This window comes from Lissotriton helveticus, chromosome 2_1 (genome assembly GCF_964261635.1).
Source record: "Lissotriton helveticus chromosome 2_1, aLisHel1.1, whole genome shotgun sequence".
Classification (NCBI taxonomy): Eukaryota; Metazoa; Chordata; class Amphibia; order Caudata; family Salamandridae; genus Lissotriton; species Lissotriton helveticus.
Genome location: NC_136059.1, coordinates 2,136,726,784 through 2,136,743,922, shown reverse-complemented (window position 1 = coordinate 2,136,743,922; position 17,139 = coordinate 2,136,726,784). Strand labels below are relative to the sequence as shown.

Here is a 17,139-nt window from a genome sequence, read left to right as displayed (position 1 = left end):
TGAAAAAAGGGGGAGGGGGATTGGCAACGCCTCACGGGAGCAACCACCATGGAGGATGTGTCAAACTGGTACTCGCTTGACTCCCCACTGTATCATCATCAGCAGTTGCCAACCGTAAAAGTAAAGGGGATCAAAACATTGTGCTAAAGAAAACAAAACTCCGTGTCGTGATGTGAATGACCCAACTACGTTATAGGGGCTACCCTCCCGCAGATACCCCGAGCAACAGTGCCCGCACTACCGAGCGTTCTGTTATGCCACATCTCTCAGCTTACAGATCCCTTCTCTCTTTCTATTCCTCTACACATTTCTGCCTCTTTCACTCTCTCTTCCAACTCTCTCCCCCCTCTCCATTTACTTAGACAAATCTTGGTGAGGCACAGGCAGCAACAGTGCAAGCTTCCACCACACACGTAGCAGGTACAGCACAGGCAAATAGGCGTGCAAGCTTCCCTTACACATGGAACAGGTACATCACTGACAGCAGCAGTGCAAGCTTCCCTCAGTAACACGTACACACAGCAGCATTACCTATGCACTTCCTTAACAATCCGCAGCATGACATCTATCTTCCAATAAACAAATATAACACATCCAGTTTATGAACATTTTTACACACGCCACACACAACTGCAGCTCTTACTGCATGCCTCAACAACGCACATGCAAAGAACTGTTAATGCATACTTACAACACGTACACATACATCAACAACAACGATTCCAGTATTTAAAAGTAGCCACACACACATTAAGTTCCGCATCCGCTGCAATGTTCTCTATTTTCATAATAAAGTTAACCTCACAACTTTGAGGCAGAATATTACAATAGTTTTAAGTTACAAAGGCCAACTTTGTATACTTTGGAACGCTTTATATAGCAGTGCAAGCTTCCCTCACACATACATCAGGTACAGCACAGGTGGCAGCAGTGCAAGCTTCCCTCACACATAGATCAGGTACAGCACAGATGGCAGCAGTGCAAGCTTCCCTCACACATACATCAGGTACAGCACAGGCGGCAGCAGTGCAAGCTTCCCTTACACATGCAACAGGTACAGCACAGGCAACAGCAATGCAAGCTTCTCTCAAACACGGAGCATTTACAGCACAGGCAGCAGCATTGCAAGCTTCCCTCACACACGGAACAGGTACAGCACAGGCAGCAACAGTGCAAGCTTCCCTTACAGACAGACCAGGTACAGCACAGGCAAAAGCAGTGCAAGCTTCCCTTACACATGTAACAGGTACAGCACCGACAGAAGCAGTGCAAGCTTCCCTCACACATAGATCAGGTACAGCACAGGCGGCAGCAGTGCAAGCTTCCTTTACACATGCAACAGGTACAGCACAGGCAACAGCAATGCAAGCTTCCCTCAAACACGGAGCAGGTACAGCACAGGCAGCAGCATTGCAAGCTTTCCCTCACTCACGGAACAGGTACAGCACAGGCAGCAACAGTGCAAGCTTCCCTTACACACACAGCACGTACAGCACAGGCAACAGCAGTGCAAGCTTCCATCACACACGGAGCAGGTACAGCACAGGCAACAGCAGTGCAAGCTTCCCTTACACATGCAACAGGTACAGCAGCGACAGCAGCAGTGCAAGCTTCCCTCACACATAGATCAGGTACAGCACAGGCGGCAGCAGTGCAAGCTTCCCTTACACATGCAACAGGTACAGCACAGGCAACAGCAATGCAAGCTTCCCTAAAACACGGAGCAGGTACAGCACAGGCAGCAGCATTGCAAGCTTCCCTCACACACGGAACAGGTACAGCACAGGCAGCAACAGTGCAAGCTTTCCTTACACACAGAGCAGGTACAGCACAGGCAACAGCAGTGCAAGCTTCCCTTACACATGTAACAGGTACAGCACCGACAGAAGCAGTGCAAGCTTCCCTCACACATAGATCAGGTACAGCACAGGCGGCAGCAGTGCAAGCTTCCCTTACACATGCAACAGGTACAGCACAGGCAACAGCAATGCAAGCTTCCCTCAAACACGGAGCAGGTACAGCACATGCAGCAACAGTGCAAGCTTCCATCACACACGGAGCAGGTACAGCACAGGCAACAGCATTGCAAGCTTCCCTTACACATGGAACATGTACATCACCGACAGCAGCAGTCCAAGCTTCACTCACACACGGAGCAGGTACAGCACAGGCAGCTCTGAACAATGTGCCTGACCTTATTGCAAGGTGAACTATCCCTTTCTTTCTATAAATTGAGATAAGCCTAGTAGTGGATTTGTTAGCTCCTAGTACTAGTTTCAGTTTCTATTGTCACATTTCATTTGAACTATACATTCCTAAAGCCATATGTGTGTGTGCCCATTAATCCCTGGTGCTGTACTTCACCGTCCCTCAACCCTTTTCTAGTGAAAAAAGGGGGAGGGGGATTGGCAACGCCTCACGGGAGCAACCACCATGGAGGATGTGTCAAACTGGTACTCGCTTGACTCCCCACTGTATCATCATCAGCAGTTGCCAACCGTAAAAGTAAAGGGGATCAAAACATTGTGCTAAAGAAAACAAAACTCCGTGTCGTGATGTGAATGACCCAACTACGTTATAGGGGCTACCCTCCCGCAGATACCCCGAGCAACAGTGCCCGCACTAGCGAGCTTTCTGTTATGCCACATCTCTCAGCTTACAGATCCCTTCTCTCTTTCTATTCCTCTACACATTTCTGCCTCTTTCACTCTCTCTTCCAACTCTCTCCCCCCTCTCCAATTACTTAGACAAATCTTGGTGAGGCACAGGCAACAGCAGTGCAAGCTTCCCTTACACATGTAACAGGTACAGCTACAGCACCGACAGAAGCAGTGCAAGCTTCCCTCACACATAGATCAGGTACAGCACAGGCGGCAGCAGTGCAAGCTTCCCTTACACATGCAACAGGTACAGCACAGGCAACAGCAATGCAAGCTTCCCTCAAACACGGAGCAGGTACAGCACAGGCAGCAACAGTGCAAGCTTCCATCACACACGGAGCAGGTACAGCACAGGCAACAGCATTGCAAGCTTCCCTTACACATGGAACATGTACATCACCGACAGCAGCAGTCCAAGCTTCACTCACACACGGAGCAGGTACAGCACAGGCAGCTCTGAACAATGTGCCTGACCTTATTGCAAGGTGAACTATCCCTTTCTTTCTATAAATTGAGATAAGCCTAGTAGTGGATTTGTTAGCTCCTAGTACTAGTTTCAGTGTCTATTGTCACATTTCATTTGAACTATACATTCCTAAAGCCATATGTGTGTGTGCCCATTAATCCCTGGTGCTGTACTTCACCGTCCCTCAACCCTTTTCTAGTGAAAAAAGGGGGAGGGGGATTGGCAACGCCTCACGGGAGCAACCACCATGGAGGATGTGTCAAACTGGTACTCGCTTGACTCCCCACTGTATCATCATCAGCAGTTGCCAACCGTAAAAGTAAAGGGGATCAAAACATTGTGCTAAAGAAAACAAAACTCCGTGTCGTGATGTGAATGACCCAACTACGTTATAGGGGCTACCCTCCCGCAGATACCCCGAGCAACAGTGCCCGCACTACCGAGCGTTCTGTTATGCCACATCTCTCAGCTTACAGATCCCTTCTCTCTTTCTATTCCTCTACACATTTCTGCCTCTTTCACTCTCTCTTCCAACTCTCTCCCCCCTCTCCATTTACTTAGACAAATCTTGGTGAGGCACAGGCAGCAACAGTGCAAGCTTCCACCACACACGTAGCAGGTACAGCACAGGCAAATAGGCGTGCAAGCTTCCCTTACACATGGAACAGGTACATCACTGACAGCAGCAGTGCAAGCTTCCCTCAGTAACACGTACACACAGCAGCATTACCTATGCACTTCCTTAACAATCCGCAGCATGACATCTATCTTCCAATAAACAAATATAACACATCCAGTTTATGAACATTTTTACACACGCCACACACAACTGCAGCTCTTACTGCATGCCTCAACAACGCACATGCAAAGAACTGTTAATGCATACTTACAACACGTACACATACATCAACAACAACGATTCCAGTATTTAAAAGTAGCCACACACACATTAAGTTCCGCATCCGCTGCAATGTTCTCTATTTTCATAATAAAGTTAACCTCACAACTTTGAGGCAGAATATTACAATAGTTTTAAGTTACAAAGGCCAACTTTGTATACTTTGGAACGCTTTATATATACCATTTGTACGGTTAACTTGCACCACACAGTTCAAGTCGAATTAGAGTAAGGGAAAAAAAAAGGCTTTTGCTTGGTCAGTTGAGAGCGAACTCTTATGAGCCATTAAGGGAGTTGCCCAGGGAAGTCTACTGTCGCGCCAATGTCGAAACTCCATCTGCATACACATTCAAACATTCACACTTCCAAGTCGCACACATCATCTAGTGTGACTTTTCCTTGGGGCAAGGGAAGGACTAAAACCTTTGATCCTTTCTTAAAGTAAAAACCAAAAAAAAGGTTTTTTCAACGTTAGCCCCTATTTAAGCTGGGGGACGGATCACTTTGAATCAGACTCTATTTTTACCTGCGAGAACAGAACTCGGACTTACAGAAGGACGCTGTACTTCCTGATAACGACCAACAGCCACTGAAAAAATCCGCCATTCAATCTTCCAAAGTAAGTGCATGGAACTTTTATTTCAATACCCCTAAGGGACAGCATTGATACATTAACTTCAGTTTATTATAGCGTTTACTATCTCCACATTGCACCTGTGTCAAATTATTCTCCAACATGTTATTTTGGAACACTAAATGTTCGCTGTTAATATTTATCAAAGTAATACGTCATTTATCAAGCAGGTCATAGCTTTTGTTTGAACATACCGATACATATGTTTTTTTTTTATCGTTCTATCTTGTAGGTTATTCAGAAACATTCGACTTTTCATTGAAAGGGTAAAAGAAACGGCGCCCAAACATATATCATGTAAGTACATCCAACTGTTCACTCTGCTAACCGTTTTTGATTTCGTTCATAACACTTCAACTCACCACACAGAACATTTCTACCACTAATTAAAGGCACAACATGACTTTCACACATCTCTCAGCTTACAGATTCCTTCGCTCTTTCTTTTCCTCTCAACGTTTCAGCCTCTTTCACTCTCTCTTCCAACTCTCTCCCCCCTCTCCATTTACTTACACAAATCTCGCATATACCCCAACCAGCGGTGCACGCACTACCAATCCTTCTGTTATGCCACATCTCGCTGCTTAGATTCATTCCCTCTTTCTTTTAACTCTCCACCTTCCTGCCTGTTTCACTTTCTCTTCCAACTCTCACCCCCCTCTCAATTTACTTACACAAATATCGCATATACCCCAAGCAGCTGTGCCCGCACGACCAATCCTTCTGTTATGCCACATCTCGCAGCTTCGATTCCTTCGCTCTTTCTTTTACTCTCCACGTTTCTGCCTCTTTCACTCGCTCTTCCAACTCTATCCCCCCTCTCCATTTACTTAGACAAATCTCGCAGATACCCCGAGCAGCTGTGCATGCACTACCAATCCTTCTGTTATGCCACATCTCGCAGCTTAGATTCCTTCGCTCTTTCTTTTACTCTCCACGTTTTTGCCTCTTTCACTCTCTCTTCCAACTCTCTCCCCCCTCTCCATTTACTTAGACAAATCTCTCAGATACCCCGAGCAGCTGTGCACGCACTACCAATCCTTCTGTTATGCCACATCTAGCAGCTTACATTCCTTTGCTCTTTCTTTTACTCTCCACGTTTTTGCCTCTTTCACTCTCTTTCCAACTCTCTCCCCCCTCTCCATTTACTTAGACAAATCTCTCAGATACCCCGAGCAGCTGTGCCCGCACTACCAATCCTTCTGTTATGCCACATCTCGCAGCTTAGATTCATTCCCTCTTTCTTTTAACTCTCCACGTTTCTGCCTTCCAACCTCATTGTTGAAACTTTAGTCACCATCTCCTGTTTGTCGTACCCCAAGCAGCGGTGCACGCACTACAAATCCTTCTGTTATGCCACATCTCGCAGCTTAGATACATTCCCTCTTTCTTTTAACTCTCCACGTTTCTGCCTGTTTCACTCTCTCTTCCAACTCTCACCCCCCTCTCCATTTACTTACACAAATCTCGCAGATACCCCAAGCAGCGGTGCACGCACTACCAATCCTTCTGTTATGCCACATCTCGCAGCTTAGATTCATTCCCTCTTTTTTTTTAACTCTCCACGTTTCTGCCTTCCAACCTCATTGTTGAAACTTTAGTCACCATCTCCTGTTTGTCGTTGCACGCACTACCAATCCTTCTGTTATGCCACATCTCGCAGCTTAGATTCATTCCCTCTTTCTTTTAACTCTCCACGTTTCTGCCTTCCAACCTCATTGTTGAAACTTTAGTTACCATCTCCTGTTTGTCGTACCCCAAGCAGCGGCGCACGCACTACAAATCCTTCTGTTATGCCACATCTCGCAGCTTAGATACATTCCCTCTTTCTTTTAACTCTCCACGTTTCTGCCTGTTTCACTCTCTCTTCCAACTCTCACCCCCCTCTCCATTTACTTACACAAATCTCGCAGATACCCCAAGCAGCGGTGCACGCACTACCAATCCTTCTGTTATGCCACATTTCGCAGCTTAGATTCATTCCCTCTTTCTTTAAAACTCTCCACGTTTCTGCCTTCCAACCTCATTGTTGAAACTTTAGTCACCATCTCCTGTTTGTCGTTGCACGCACTACCAATCCTTCTGTTATGCCACATCTCGCAGCTTAGATTCATTCCCTCTTTCTTTTAACTCTCCACATTTCTGCCTTCCAAACTCATTGTTGAAACTTTACTCACCATTTCCGGTTTGTCGTACCCCAAGCAGCGGCGCACGCACTACCAATCCTTCTGTTATGCCACATCTCGCAGCTTAGATTCATTCCCTCTTTCTTTTAACTCTCCACGTTTCTGCCTGGTTCACTCTCTCTTCCAACTCTCACCCCCTCTCCATTTACTTACACAAATCTCGCAGATACCCCAAGCAGCGGTGCACGCACTAACAATCCTTCTGTTATGCCACATCTCGCAGCTTAGATTCATTCCCTCTTTCTTTTAACTCTCCACGTTTCTGCCTGTTTCACTCTCTCTTCCAACTCTCACCCCCCTCTCCATTTACTTACACAAATCTTGCAGATACCCCAAGCAGCGTTGCACGCACTACCAATCCTTCTGTTATGCCACATCTCGCAGCTTAGATTCATTCCCTCTTTCTTTTAACTCTCCACGTTTCTGCCTGTTTCACTCTCTCTTCCAACTCTCACCCCCCTCTCCATTTACTTACACAAATCTTGCAGATACCCCAAGCAGCGGTGCACGCACTAACAATCCTTCTGTTATGCCACATCTCCACCGCTGTTAATAAATACACAACACAGGTTCAAGGTCCACCGTGATAGACCAAGGAGGTCTATATGTGGGTCTTCTTTAGACCACCAATGTCACATTACAGGACTATATGTAGTTGTGTCACCCAGTTGTTGTATGTTTGTGGACAGCCCTGTGCGTTTTTCCCCTGCGAGTTTAAAAACCATATGCCCCAATGGAAATGCCCCGTTATATTGTATTTCTGTCCGTATCAGAATTAGGCTGTAAAGTTAAAGGGCACCCATAATGAACGTCATTTTGAGTTAGAGTTACAAATGCCCTCTTAACCAAGGCAAAGTGGTGACTGAGACCTTTGGCTGCGTGATTTCAGCCAGGGCCCTACGTTTTTTAGGTGTACCCCTTTAAAAAGACTGATGACTTACCACCTGTAAGCGGGTTGTGCAGTCATCATTGCTGCTGAGCTCCTTTGCCTTCTACATTGTAAATGGACTGGTGAGTGCTGCACACAATAGAGTGTATGCTGCACAAAATAGAGGGCTCCTTTTTGCTGCCTCTTTCACTCTCTCTTCCAACTCTCTCCCCCCTCTCCATTTACTTACACAAATCTCGCAGACACCCCGAGCAGCTGTGCCCGCACTACCAATCCTTCCGTTATGCCACATCTCGCAGCTTAGATTCCTTCGCTCTTTCTTTTACTCTCCACGTTTTTGCCTCTTTCACCTCTCTCTTCCAACTCTCTCCCCCCTCTCCATTTACTTAGACAAATCTCGCAGATACCCCGAGCAGCTGTGCACGCACTACCAATCCTTCTGTTATGCCACATCTCGCAGCTTAGATTCCTTCGCTCTTTCTTTTACTCTCCACGTTTTTGCCTCTTTCACTCTCTTTTCCAAGTCTCTCCCCCCCCTCCATTTACTTACACAAATCTCGCAGATACCCCGAGCAGCTGTGCACGCTCTACTAATCCTTCTGTTATGCCACATCTCGCACCTCTGATTCCTTCGCTTTTTCTTTTACTCTCCACGTTTTTACCTCTTTCACTCTCTCTTCCAACTCTATCCCCCCTCTCCATTTACTTAGACAAATCTCGCAGATACCCCGAGCAGCTGTGCACGCACTACCAATCCTTCTGTTATGCCACATCTCGCAGCTTAGATTCCTTCGCTCTTTCTTTTACTCTCCACGTTTTTGCCTCTTTCACTCTCTTTTCCAAGTCTCTCCCCCCCCTCCATTTACTTACACAAATCTCGCAGATACCCCGAGCAGCTGTGCACGCTCTACTAATCCTTCTGTTATGCCACATCTCGCACCTCTGATTCCTTCGCTTTTTCTTTTACTCTCCACGTTTTTACCTCTTTCACTCTCTCTTCCAACTCTATCCCCCCTCTCCATTTACTTAGACAAATCTCGCATATACCCCAAGCAGCTGTGCACGCACTACCAATCCTTCTGTTATGCCACACCTCGCAGCTTACATTCCTTTGCTCTTTCTTTTCTTTTCCTATCAACGTTTCTGCCTCTTTCACTCTCTCCTCCAACTCTCTCCCCCCCTCTCCATTTACTTACACAAATCTCGCATATACCCCAAGCAGCTGTGCACGCACTACCAATCCTTCTGTTATGCCACATCTCGCAGCTTAGATTCCTTCGCTCTTTCTTTTACTCTCCACGTTTTTGCCTCTTTCACTCTCTTTTCCAAGTCTCTCCCCCCCTCCATTTACTTACACAAATCTCACAGATACCCCGAGCAGCTGTGCACGCTCTACTAATCCTTCTGTTATGCCACATCTCGCACCTCTGATTCCTTCGCTTTTTCTTTTACTCTCCACGTTTTTACCTCTTTCACTCTCTCTTCCAACTCTATCCCCCCTCTCCATTTACTTAGACAAATCTCGCATATACCCCAAGCAGCTGTGCATGCACTACCAATCCTTCTGTTATGCCACACCTCGCAGCTTACATTCCTTTGCTCTTTCTTTTCTTTACCTATCAACGTTTCTGCCTCTTTCACTCTCTCCTCCAACTCTCTCCCCCCCTCTCCATTTACTTACACAAATCTCGCATATACCCCAAGCAGCTGTGCCCGCACTACCAATCCTTCTGTTATGCCACATTTCTCAGCTTACAGATCCCTTTGCTCTTTCTTTTCCTCTCCACGTTTCTGCCTCTTACACTATCTCTTCCAACTCTCTCCCTCCCTCTCCATCTACTTACACAAATCTCACAGATACCCCGAGCAGCAGTGACAGCACTTCCAAGCGTTCTGTTATGCCACATCTCTCAGTTTACAGATTCCTTTGCTCTTTCTTTTAAAAGAATTGCATTAACAAAATGTTAAGTACTTCACGTGAAGACTTACAAAAGATATATTATAACCAACATTTCTTTCTTCTCCTTTCAGATTATTCAAACAACAACGAAAGAAACACAAGTTAAGGTAAATACTACTTTGCCAGTTAGGGCAAAGATTGTCAAAAGTTTATACCTTACAGTCCCCCCAATAAATTAGGTACTCGGAAAAGGTTTTTAATTTAAAATTGGTGCAAACATACTTTTATTATAACATCTAAGATGCATAGATGCTTGAAAGCAAGTTACCATCAAGGGAATAGAAAATTTAATAGCAAATCACAAGGTAAGCAATGCTTACCAAATAGTGTTTTTGCTGTCTTGCACAATTTATGCAAACCAGTAACTACTTGGAACTCTAATGATCTGCATTATATCATGGACCGTGGGGACGCTTTATATCTACAAATGCATTCTATTAACAAAGAAACACTTATGCATCCAGATGACTTGCCAAGGTATATAGACCACAATCAAGAGATATATTCACTCACGCTACGAAACGCTTACTACGGTGATGTCCTTAAACGTTTTGATAAAGCGTACCCAGATATTAGCACAGCATTAAATGTAACTCTTAATAAGCATTGTGGTGTTATACTTTGTATGGATGTATATGTTATAGCAATTTTCAAACATATGCAAACATACTTTGTATTTGATTCACATAGCAGGGACGATGAAGGCATGCCTCATTCTAATGGAACATGTGTTACAATTGCATTTCATTCTTTTGAAGGGCTGATTCAAAATGTTGTGAAACTAGCATATCAGTTTACACATCAGGCTGATCAATGTGTCCAATTTGAATTAACACCACTAGATATAAAAATCATTCAGAGGAAATCTTTTACTAAAGCACTTACTGTGCACAATAAAAATAGGCACCTACCGCAAGAAAGAAACATTTGGGTACATACTACTGAATGTACTCCTAATCAGACTATAACATCAACTACAATGTCTTCATATAATGTACAGAATCAAAGTAAGCCAGGGAATAGCAATTTATCACAATTACCAGGAAATAGTAAATCTATACAGGGAACAAAGAAATGTTCTCCGAAAAGAAAAAGGGATTCAAGTACATGTCCACAAAAAGTGGTAAAAAGGAAAAACAATTATGCAGCTGAAGAAGACAATTCCAACTGTCAACACATTGGTATTGCTCAAAAAAGACCAAAATTAAAGAAGTGTCAAAGGCAGAAACGAGGTAAACAAATACATACAATTATTAGGAAATTCCACCGTGAAATATTGCATGGGCCAGAGTACATTTGTACTCTTTGCAATCAATTGTGGCATAAACCAACGGTGAGAAATACAGGCAGTGTTAGCCAATCCGAAATTTTCAGAAAGTGTAACATTAGTACGAAGAAAACAAATTTAATTTGTATCACTTGCTATTATTACATTCGCAAAGATAAAATACCACCATGTTCAATTCTAAATGGCATGGGCTTCCCAAATGTACCAGCTGAATTAGAATTATATGATTTAGAAGAACGATTAGTTTCACCTAGGATACCATTCTTACAAATTCGGACTCTGCCACGCGGTTTTCAAAAATCGTTATCAGGTGCAGTAGTTAATGTACCTGCAGATGTTATGACAACTGTTACCATTTTACCAAGGCAAATTAATGACGCCATGACAATCCCAGTGAAATTAAAAAGGAAATTAGTCTATAAATCATATACACATTATGAAAATATTAGACCAAATACTGTAAAAAAGGCAGCTACATGGCTAGCTAAAAATAGTACAATGTTTAATGAATATGGTGTTACTATTAACCCTGACTGGGAGTATATACCTCCAGAAATAGAATATCACAATGAGACTTCGGAGACAAACAATTCATCTGATAGTTCAGACAACATAGAAGCTGGAAATTTGGATACTATGTTAACAAATGAAACTATTACTACAAATTCGGTGAATGTGTTAAGTTTAGCTCCAGCTGAACATAACACGCCAAGAGGTTTATATGAGGATAAAGATTCTGAGTTTTTGGCTTTCCCTACTATTTTTTGTGGTGAACGAAGGCCAAACAATAAGGAAAGGCACATACCGGTACATTATAGTACTATTTGCCAAACAGAGTTAAGAAGTTATGATAGAAGAGTCGCTAAATCTATTAGTAATGTCTTTTTTAAACTGAAGAAATTACATATTAAGCAGATCCACGGTAAAATCAACATTTCCATCAGGAAAAAATTTACAGATGGAAATAAAATAACTGCTAAAGACATAAAATATAATATAGAGAATGTTTTACAGTTTAATGAGGGTTACAAAGTATTAAAAACTATACGCAGTTCACCTCCATATTGGGAAAGTTGCAAAAAAGATATTTTTGCAATGATAAGGCAACTTGGCATACCTACTTTCTTTTTGACTTTATCTGCTGCCGAAACTAAATGGCACCATTTAATAAATATACTATTGAGAGTTAGAAACTTAAAGGAATGCACAGAGGAAGAATTTTTAAACATGTCTTGGGAAACTAAAAGTAAATTAATACAAGAAGATCCGATAACATGTGCAAGACAGTTTGACTATCAAGTTAGGAAATTCTTTAATTGTGTTTTGATGAATGGCACTAATCCTATTGGGGAAATAGTAGACTACTTTTACAGAGTTGAATTCCAACAAAGAGGTTCTCCACATATACATGCATTACTCTGGGTAAACAAAGCACCACTGTATGGTGTTTCACCAGTGGAAGAAGTCAATAGCTTCATTGACAAATATATCACTTGTCATAAGTCTGAGAACCCTACTTTACAACCGTTAATAAATTTACAAAGGCATGGTCATACCAAAAATTGCAGGCGTAAACATCAAAGGACATGCAAATATCAATATCCTAAATACCCAATGTCAACAACGCTTATTTGGCGAGCAAACATAGACTTGCAGTTTATACTGGACCCTTATGCTTGTGCTGTCTACATTATCTCATATATCAGTAAATCTCAAAGAGGAATTAGCAAACTTCTAGCGCAAGCTGCTAAAGAGGTACCAAGCAATAGTAATGTCAAAGATCAACTTAAACACATAGGAAACAAATTCCTCAACTGCACAGAAATTAGTGCTCAAGAAGCAGCATATCTCATTCTTCAAATACCATTAAGGAAAAGCTCACGATCATTTGTATTTATTAATACTAGCCGTCCAGAAAAAAGAACTTATTTAATGCGTGATATGGAAACAATTAATAACTTGCCTGAAAATTCAACTGACATTCAATGTGAAAATATTATTATAAAGTACTGCAAACGCCCACAATCATTAGAGATGTGCACGTTAGCAGACTATGCAGCTAATTTTAACTATGTGAAGAAAAAAACACATGGCAGAGAAATCAATGATAGCGAAGATTTACTTGCAGAACAAAACTTTTACAGCTCAGATGAGGAAGAATTAGAAATAGCATGTAGTCACGGGAATAAAGAACAACAGAAACAGAATTATGATTATGCTTTAAATAAGCGCACACAAGGGAAAATTATACGCTTTTGCAGATTTAACAAAAATAATGAACCAGAAGAGTATTATAGAGAGATATTAATGTTGCACTATCCATGGAGGGAAGAACATAAAATCCAAATAAACAAGGCAACTTACTATGACAGGTATCTGGAAGTTAAAACATTTGTTGACGCACAACTAAAAATCTATAACAAACAGCATGGAGAAGTTACAAACATTCTTCATGAACAGTGTCTTGAAAATGTAATTTCAGCTCCTCTATCACCAACAGTAAATATACAGAGAGAAGACGAAAATAATGAAATAAATAATATATATGATTTGGCGCTAGATTTAGGAATTAGAACTACCACCAATGAACAAACTTCAACTAACTTTTTCTTACCCAATGAGAAATACCAACAACTTATGCAAAACTTAACGGAAGAACAACTACAATTTGTTTACCATCACTTGCATTGGTTTAAAACTACAAGCACTCCATGCTATACTTTTTGCACCGGAGGGGCAGGTGTTGGGAAAAGTTTTGTAATATCTGCACTATATCAAACTTTACTACGTTACTATAACACAAAGGCAGGTGAAAACCCAGACAATGTTTATATCTTACTTACTGCTCCAACTGGAAAGGCTGCCCATAATATTAATGGCAAAACACTGCATAGCACTTTCAAAATACCTGTGTCGCAAAGTTTGACTTATAAACAACTGAGTCATGAACATAGAACTGCTCTACAAATGGAAATGATGCATGTTAGAGTTGTTATTATAGATGAAATTTCAATGGTAGGGCACAATATGTTAAATTTTATACATAACAGGCTACAAGAAATAAAATCATCTAATGAACCATTTGGAGGCATTTCTATTTTAGCCATTGGTGACTTTTACCAATTAAAACCTGTATTTGACAGATACATTTTTCAGGATTCTACACAGTTGTATGGTCCTTTAAGTGCAAACTTATGGAAAGAACATTTTAAAATTTTTGAATTAACAAAAATTATGCGCCAAAAAGAAGATCTTCAATTTGCTCAACTACTAAACCGGTTGAGAGAAGGCAAGCATACTGAAGAAGATATTTCACAAATTAAGCTAAGGGAAATACAACCTGATGAGAGTCTATTAGAAACAATACCATATATCATGTCAACTAATAGAGAAGTTAATGATATTAACCAAAATGTTTTGGAAAAACATTGCAAACATTATCCAGTCTACATAACAGTAGCAAGCGATACCGTAAGTTCTGATTTGTCAGAAAATGTGAAAAAAACAATTCTGAAGCAACTGCCCAAAGATCCACAGAAAACAATGGGCCTTTCACATACATTACACATAGCCTTACAACTTCGTTATGATTTAAGTTGCAATGTGGATGTAAATGATGGTTTAACAAATGGCGCAACTGGTGTTGTACAATTAGTTGAATTGATTAACAATACACCTATTATTGTTTGGTTGTTATTTGAGAATCAGAGTATAGGACAAACCACCAGACAACAATATAAACACTTATATCATTCACAAATTCAAAACACATGGACACCAATACATGCTATATCTAGACATTTTCAATATACTAAGAAATTTATTACCATTATACGGAAGCAATTTCCTTTACGCCAAGCCTCAGCACGGACTATACATCGCACACAAGGTGCAACTATCGAACCACTTTATATACACTTTAATAACAGCAAAATTCATCATTTGCATTATGTTGCTATTAGCAGGGCAAAATCAATACAAAATGTATATGTACAGAATTTTGATGAACGTAAAATATTAGTACATCCACAAGTTAATGATGAAATGCACAGATTAAGGACAGAAATGCCACTTGAAATACATATCCCACAGTTACATACATACACTGCACATTTCAATATAATTGCACACAATATAAGATCACTACAGAAACATTTTACTTCTATGATAGCCGATAGTAATATATTGCAAGCAGACATTATATGCTTAACTGAGATCAACACTACAAGGAAGGCTACAGATAGTGATTTTACGATACAACAATACCATCACATTATATTTGATAAATTTCATACATACAACACTAACCATGGAATGATCATGTACTACAAAAATTTTTTATTTATATTGCCTATTTATGAGACACATGAAGGGATAGACATTTTACATTTTACTGTACATATTCAGAACACGGATTACCTTATTATTATTGTATACAAACCACCACAAAAAAGTATAACTTCTCTTTTGGATTTTATCAAAAATATTACTGATTTTTACCCCACACACAAATTTATCATTATAGGGGATTTTAATGTGGATCTATCTCAACAAAATTCATACACTAAGCAATTAATTGAATTCTTTGAAGCTAAATTACAATGTAATCAACTCATTTCCAGTTACACAACTAACTACCAATCCATTTTAGATCATATATATACAAATGGAAACCTGCACAACTATGGTACATTAGAATGCTATTACAGTGATCATACAGCAATATGGGTTTGTATTTAACATCTTATAACGCTTTTTCTATTTCAGATGATGTCTATTGAAGAAATCATTAACATTAATACCAATGACAACAAACCATATCAGAAACCCATACGAGTTAATGTAATCAACTGCTCTGGAAAAACTACTTACAAAAATGCAAAACAAGAACAAAAAATTCTATTTCATTTGGCTCTAGCAGATAAAACTGGTACTATGAAATGTACTTGTTATCAAGAAGAATTATACGAGCAAACTCAAAGTAACTGTGGACTACTGATACGCAACTTCATCATCAAAAACAAAACAATTCTAATTACTAAGCAAACAAAAGTTACAAAATTTCCGGCAATGAAAATTGAGGAGGGCCTTATCCAACAAGCGAAGAACATTTTGCATCCGCCTGCACCATGCGCTTCTCCCATTAAGGATATAAAACGTGCAACTCTAAAAAGTCTTATGACCGTTTCTGGGACAATATGTGGCGTAAGTATCAACGCAAATATGTCATCATGTCACAACTAAAAATGCCTAGTTAGCTTACACACACATTACACCTTTGCTAACTTCACTAACAAGCTAAATAAACATAGCATTATACAGTCTGTCACACTATGTAGAAAGCACGAACTTTTTTAACGATAATATGCCAGAGTTTCTCTGTCTACTATAAATACAAGCACTCTCTACAAATCCATTTTTGGAAATAAACAATGCTACCTTTTCTAAAGGAGGTTCTGTTGGGTCCTTAAATATGACACCTTAGATTGCCATTCATACAACGCACTATTACTAAGTGTTTTTTCTTTCCGAATTTAATACAATGTTTCTTTGGTGTAGGAAGAGGACGTAAAGACTGTCTTTATCAATGGAGAAGATACTCCACTGAAATCGATTACTTTAAAAGATGCAACAGATGACATCAAAGTGACACTGTGGAGAGAAGCTACACTATTTAACATACATCTTGGAGATTATGTTACGCTAACTCATGTAACTGTCCATGAATTTAATGCACAGAAAATTTTGAATACAACGAGGCACAGCAAAATAGAGGTAAGCAGACAACTCTGGCTCTTTCAGACACTCTGGCTCTTTCAGACACTCTGGCTCTTTCAGACACTCTGGCTCTTTCAAACACTCTGGCTCTTTCAGACACTCTGGCTCTTTCAGACACTCTGGCTCTTTCAGACACTCTGGCTCTTTCAGACACTCTGGCTCTTTCAGACACTCTGGCTCTTTTCAGACACTCTGGCTCTTTCAGACACTCTGGCTCTTTCAGACACTCTGGCTCTTTCAGACACTCTGGCTCTTTCAGACACTCTGGCTCTTTCAGACACTCTGGCTCTTTCAGACACTCTGGCTCTTTCAGACACTCTGGCTCTTTCAGACACACTGGCTCTTTCAGACACTCTGGCTCTTTCAGACACTCTGGCTCT

The 17,139-nt window shown here is 41.0% G+C and overlaps 1 long non-coding RNA gene across 1 annotated transcript; it reads left to right on the top strand.

The window, feature by feature from the left end:
* Positions 1-4,329: 4,329 nt before the first annotated feature.
* LOC144820035 (uncharacterized) lies at positions 4,330-16,078 on the top strand. The gene is made up of 3 exons (XR_013607682.1): positions 4,330-4,955; positions 9,765-9,800; positions 15,749-16,078. It is a non-coding gene; the product is annotated as an uncharacterized LOC144820035 (long non-coding RNA).
* The last annotated feature ends 1,061 nt before the right edge of the window (positions 16,079-17,139 follow it).